Here is a 7,237-nt window from a genome sequence, read left to right as displayed (position 1 = left end):
TATTGTCCAATTAAAACAAAAAAAGATTTAAAAGTATATATTATATATTATATTATAAAAGATTTCATATTTCAATTTCTTCCCATACATCTGATGACCAATGATCAATTGGGTAATTCTCTGTTGCTAAATTAGAGTCCTCATCCCTAAACCAGTTCATATAAAGGAACAAATTCAACTTGCTTAAGTATCCTTGTGGGTAATTATCGAAATCAAATGCAACGAAATCCATAACTTCAGTAGTATAGCTACTTTTGTTTCTATCAACCATGATACTCTTGAATTTCTTGTACTCTGATCCAGTAATAATGTTTTCATACGGATCCTTCTTATAGGTTCCTAGCCACTCATAGCTTACACTCCATTCTAATTTTGAGACTTGTCCACCACATTCATCGTCTTCGTCCTTAAACCCAATTATGTCCTTCCCCAAAACAAGTAATCCCCACATTTTGTTAGATGTTTCATTCTCCATTAACATCATAATAAGTTCTTCTCTCCACTTATTTATTGGCATGAACAACTCTATGAACTTAATAAAATACCGGTGAAATATAGGAAATTTCATGCATTTAAGATTCTACTATGTAGTTTCTGTAAATTGAAAGTAAACGCGACTTTATAAACGGAGACTAAGTAGTATAACAAACAAAATGCCTCTTTTCAAAAAAAATATTGATTTACCAATTTTTAAAGGAGTCAAATATGGATAGATTGGATAAAAATCTTTACCTTCAATAGCGTTAAAGCTTAATCAAACAAGAGTTGCCATTAAATAACTTTCAACTAAAGTTTTCATGTGGTTGAGTATGGTGAATTTCCCTATGTTATTTTTGAGGTCTTTGTTCCAGTTAGAAACTACATTTTCTACAATCTCTTGAGCCTTTTCAATTTCAAATGATCTCAATGGTGCTGAAGTTGATCCTATTTCTCTTATACGTATTACATCATCTACATCTTTAGCTTTTGCTTTACCATCTCTTTGCTTGAAGTCTGACATTGACTAATTTATACTCATTCTGTGAATATTAGCTTGAGGTTGAAGATAAATTAAGGATTTGGAATAAGGATATTTATCCAGTCTTTCCCGAAATTTCTATTTTGAAACAAGCACATGATAACATTATAAAAATGAAATAAAACTAATTTAAACTAAAAAAATAATACCAGCCATGAAAACGATAGTATAAGCCAACAAAAGAGTTAATAATAAAAAAGGGTAAAACAAATAAGATAGGGTTTTTTTTTTCCTATAAAACCATATGATTTATCACAAAGTTTGCATGTTTTAAATATTCTCTCTCCTAAAATAAACGTTTTTCTTTTACTTATCAAAAATGAAAAACAATTCTCAGTCTTCTACTTCATCAAACGATCCAGAAGAAAATGTGATTGATAACTGGGAAAAAATATTAAATGATCTATTTCAATGAAGAGATAGGATGAAAGACGAACTGATGAAGCTCTATGAGAAAGTGGAAATGAATGAAATCGAAGAACTGAGGAAGAGAAAGAGAGAACAAGACAAATTCCAGGAAGCACAAAACAAGAGAAAGAAAGAAGAACAACAACAAAAGAAGAAAGAAGAAGAAGAAGAAGAAGAAGAAGAAGAAGAAGAAGAAGAAGAAGAAGAAAAGAAAAAACAAGTTTAAAATCTCAAAAAGAAAGATGAAGAAGATTAAGATTCTAGGTTTCTTTTTTTTTTTTTTTTTTTTTTTTTTCTTCTTCTTCTTTTAAGTTCTTAGGTTTAATTTTGCATATATGATATTCAGAAAATCTATGAAAATTCCTTAGAATATATGATAATTATCTTATGTAGTAATTAAAATTTTCGAATATATGATATTCTGAAATGAATTTTAATGAAAACTTGTTATTTTTATAAATATATTATACAATAGATAATATTATAGTTAGCTGATATTGACTTTTATATTGGCTGATATATTTCTTCTATTGGCTGATGTGTTTATTCTGTTGTCTAATATATTATATGTCTAAGCCTATATTATGTTGCCTCATATGATATTTCTATTGGCTGATATGATTATTTATTTGTTTTGTTGATGTTTCAATATAAATTACCTCACTTGTACATTAAGCCAAAATTTAAATGATATTAGCCAACAATAGGAATATATATTATTATTATCTAAAATGAACAAATTAAAGTCAATCAAATTACAAAAAATTAGTGGCAAGCCGAGATACAACGTGGGCTCCACTCCTCTAGCTATAGCAAAGCCTATGCTGGTGAAAATATGAGCAGTAGCGCGAGCGCAATTTCTTGAGTCGCAGAGAACTTCTGAACCTGCTTCAATTCAATAACGCAACAACATCCTTATCCAGTTCCCTCAGAGATGAAAAAAAGAAATGAAGAAAACCATTACCAATTGCCCAATAACTTGTTTCGTACTTGACCTGCTTTTAATTAGCCGCACCAGTCTTAACCCACCCCGGAACAAAGTTAAACAACCCAAATTATGTTAAAGGAGAATATCATTTCAAGTCAACACACATCACGACCTCGATCCCAAGAATAGAGTAACACGTCTGTAGGTCGGAGAGCTCCACCATTTCCTCGAGACAGTCCAATATCAACCTCTTTCCTTGTCGAAATCCCAAGCTGATAGAAATTATCAACATATTATTATTATTATTATTATTATTATTATTATTATTATTATTATTATTATTATTATTATTATTATTATTATTATTGTTGTTGTTGTTGTTGTTGTTGTTGTTGTTGTTGTTGTTGTTGTTTCTAAGGTGTTGGCATCTACATGAAATATGAGTAGTTGTGCACTTGTGCTTACAACTTACAAGTTGTATGGGCCATGCTATCATAAAAGTCTTAGCTTATTTCCATGTCTCACCTAGAAGGTTCAAACCAGATTCTCAATTTGAAAAAGACATGAAAGTAATTTCACTTTGGTTTTCCCTAGAGCATCTTAGATTGTTGTTTTTTTTTAGAATAGTGGAGTGAACAAGGAATTAAGAAAATTCTTTTCTTGTTGCATGAGGAATTTGAATACTGTATTTTCTTATCATGTTTCAATGGATTAAGAAAATGCATTCTATTAGTTAGTCAATAAAATTAACCTTTGCAAATTCTATGAATGGTGCTTCAATCAATCAATCAAAGCCTTAATTCCATAAGTGGGGTCGGCTACATGAATCAAAAGTGATTATTTTGTATAGTTATCCACACAAATTTTCCTCCTCCACCCCTTACGGTCAAATAACTCATTCTCATGCACATCCATATGTTCTCATGCACATCCATATGTTCTCATGCACATCCATATGCTTCATATCCTTCCTAACTCCTTCCAACTAAGTCATTTTCGGTCTCCCTCTACCTCGTTTAACATGAATGGTGCATGTATGATAAATATAATGATAATATGATATTTGTATTGAAAATAGTTGGGTAGACCCTTAAGCAAATTAAAATCCGCAAATTTGTTTTTTATGGCTATGTAGGGTGGCTCATCTATTAAGGCTGAAATATGATCCGAAAGATCCCATTGTTCGTCTCCCATGACATCACATAACTAAGAGCCGTGAAAACGGATCTTCCTAACAAAGTCATAGGGTGTTTCATAGGGTTTCCTAATTAAAGTTTTGATTTTGGTGTACTTACTAGAAAGTGCTATCGGCATCTTGTAAATAAAAGAAGCTAAGAAAAGAAAGCCCTTCCCAAAAGAAAAAGAAAATAACACAGTTCGTGCATGAATATAAGTTTGGTGTCCAACCATACAATTCTTTTCTACACATAAATACATGCTTTCATTCCACATAACATTTAATTCCCATGATCAAAAACAGAATCTAAATAATTAATGAATACAAGAACAAAATAATTCTAATTTATATGCCCAATTATTGCCTACCCAATCTCAAAACATGCTTTGCTTTTAAAGCTTTTAACACATAATTCATACCTTTATATTTTGCTTTCCCGCAAAACGAGCAAACTAAAACTATTTTAGAATTTCTTTTTAACCAAATTAATATCAAAAATCACCAAAAATAATTGAATATTTTTGACCCCCTCTAATAATTTCTTTTTAACCAAATTAATTTCGAACACTTTCAAAACAAAAAAATAATTTTCGGACCTTCCAAAATTAAAAAAAATTCGGACCCCTTCATTAAAAAAAAAAAAAAATCGAACCAAATTAGATATTAAATGAGTAATTTAAATCTGAAAAATAATTTCAATTCAAAGCTTCCAAAATGACCTTTAAAATAAACACTTGACCACTATAATTGAAATCTAACAAAAGCTCCAAGATACCACTATAATTTTACCTCAGATATCCGAATTAAGAAATAATGGATATCATAAACAGCCTTGACCGAGAAAATATCTTTTCGAATAATTCCTCTTTTATCTCCTAGCATCTTAGATGGATTGGAATTGATTGGACCCCCCGGCCCATCTCTTTTAGTATATGTGACGTTAGGGGATGACCTTTTGATACAATCACATAAAAAGCCCCATGGGTTCCATAATTAAAAGAAGATATTTGTTAGAGTTGTTGTACTTGGTTTCTTTCTCTCCCTCTCTTTTATAGAAATAAATTCAGGCTAGATTATAAACCTCATTATAACCATGATCCGCACTAGCGCAATACATGATACTAAATTGCTAACTTGTTAATAAAATAGAGCAATGTGGGCATTCAAGCCTAATTTCTGACTCTGCACCAGTAGAGGTCCTTTTTTCTCAACAAATCACCTTGACAGACCACCACATCCACAGTCAAGTACTTTGTGAAGAAAACACAGTAAATGTGTAAAGTATCTTAAGTGTGGACAATGATACTGATATAATTGATTCCTTTTCCCTAATTGAGGATGAGGTCCTAAATCCCAGAGGTCACATTCTTTGTGGAAGCAATTCCATAAATGATGAATTTTATAGCACAGAAGACTGGCAATTATATTGGAAATTGGGTGTCATTTAGGACCTCAAAGAACGGTGAATGAGTTATATGAGTAGGCTGATGAGAAAGCAGTTGACTTTATGCCAAAGTGTAGGTATGTATTTTGTTTTGGTTGGAGGAGAAAGGAGGTGTGGACAGATTATTATCGTTTAATTGAACTTCATGCTTTGGACAGATTATTATTAAAAAAAATATGCAAACTTTTCTCTTACTCTTTATTGGCATATTGTCTTGATGCCAGGTGAAAGGACCTAATGGTGAACAAATCCATAACACTCTTGACAAAACTAGTGAGAAGTTTGAGTTTATCGCCCACAAGAAGGGGGTCTACAACTTTTGCTTTACCAAGGGTCCCCGTATCATGAAACCATAGATTTTGATGTGCTTACCGGTCACTATGGATATGTTGACCATCATGCAAAAGATGGTAATAGCTCAATACATTGCCTTATTTGAACAAATTTTTTCTACTGTTTCATTTAAGGAAAATCTTATGAGACCAATGTGACAATTTGCAGAGCATTTGAGTCCAGTGTATGAACAGATTAATAAATTGGAGGAGGCTCTCTACAGCATACAGTTTGAACAGCACTGGTTAGAGGCTGAGACCGATCGCCAAGCAATAAGTACGTGCTTTGGGAACATATTTTTATTTCAAATCATGCTTTATTTAAAAAAAATTATGTTTCCTGTGTATTCCAAAAGTGAACCTTAAAGTAACTAAAGGTAGGTTTAGATCAAAATTTCCAAAATTAGACCTTTGCCAAAAATACGCAATTATCAGGAAAATGTTATTCTATGAATACTATTATTATTCGTGAGAGACAGTATTAGATTAGTTCATCTTTTAGGCCCTACAAGCTATATATATATATTTCAGACTTGTTTTTAGTCTCGTGCCAATTTTGATTAAATTAAACATTAAGTGAACTATACCATGAACTTGTGATTATGTATTGTTTGATTTAAAATTCAGCTAAGAGCTGTTCTCTATGCTTATGCATAATAAAATTGAAATTGGATATTTTTGTTGTAATCCCCATTTTGCACTTGCCTAGAATTTGCTTCCCTATCTTGGAAGTTATATGACCAAATAACATCCTAAATTGCATGTTTTTTATAAGAAAAATAACTAATAATTTGCCTTTGTAAACTCTGTTAAGGATAGGCAAGAATCAGTTTTATGCATTAGAGAGTGAAACTTAAAAAGAGTTAAAGTTATCTCTTGCTGGTTGTGAAACGAGCTGTAAATTGAAATGCGGAATTCTCCCTTATCTTTTAGCTTAGTTTCTGTATGTTTAAGATTTTCTCTCTCCCCGCATACTTAAAAAAAATGTAGTTCTTGTGTACATTGTTAACAACATGAGAAATATGACTTGAAATTTGCCTGATTTGGATGCAGTTAACGAAGGAATGAGCATAAGAGCAATCAATAAGGCAATCTATTGAATCAGCAGCACTTATTGGGGCGAGTGTTCTCCAAGTCTATTTGCTCAAACACCTGTTTGAACGCAAGCTTGGGACATCTAGAGTTTAGTGTTTTGTTGGTGAATGAATACCTGTTGCCCCCAATTTTAGAGCAGCTTCATATAGTTCCCACTTTTGTGCTTTTGCCGTTCCTTACTTTTTCCCTTCTTGTTATTTTGGTAGTTCAAAGTAGAAGTTTGGGCGGCAATTATCACTATATGTTAATTTTTTTTTTTTTTTTTTTTTTTTTTTTTTTGGTTTCGGTTTCTTGTAGTCTGTAACATGTGTTGTACTAGTATCAAGTATATCTTGTATCTCTATTTATATTTGGTTAGCCGCACTCTCTTGAGATGTTAGTTGGATGTGCAAATGAACTTGAAAAGTCTCACAGAAGTGTTTCATGATTTCATATACTCAATTGATAGTATGTCATTTCTAATTTATATATATTTTTATGGTTTCATATAGACATATAGTAAAGCAATCTAGCCCATGTCAAAACTTTTGTTTAGATATCCTTGTTTCCTGTTGTTTTCATTTTATGTTAATGTTCACTTATATATTAATGTCCATAATTAATGTTCATAATTATTTTTAATGTCCGTAATTAATGTTCAAGTTTATTATTAATGGCAAAAGCTAATGAATGCCCGACAAGATAAATTAAAGTAGAAAATTAACTTGAAATACTTCGTAAACATTAATTACATTGATCACCGTGTGATTTTGGCATGTATTTTCAAATTAATACTCTGTACCAATTTACTCCTGACTTTTAGGCTAATTTTCTGTATGATCAAAGCTCGTATTGG

The 7,237-nt window shown here is 31.4% G+C and overlaps 1 pseudogene; it reads left to right on the top strand.

Moving 5' to 3' along the window:
* Nucleotides 1–1,337: 1,337 nt before the first annotated feature.
* Nucleotides 1,338–6,974, top strand: LOC110727392 (annotated as a pseudogene).
* The last annotated feature ends 263 nt before the right edge of the window (nt 6,975–7,237 follow it).

Source organism: Chenopodium quinoa, unplaced genomic scaffold, assembly GCF_001683475.1.
Source record: "Chenopodium quinoa cultivar QQ74 unplaced genomic scaffold, ASM168347v1, whole genome shotgun sequence".
In the NCBI taxonomy this organism is placed as follows: domain Eukaryota; kingdom Viridiplantae; phylum Streptophyta; class Magnoliopsida; order Caryophyllales; family Amaranthaceae; genus Chenopodium; species Chenopodium quinoa.
Note: the sequence above shows the minus strand (reverse complement) of the source record. Positions and strands in the feature narration are given on the sequence as shown.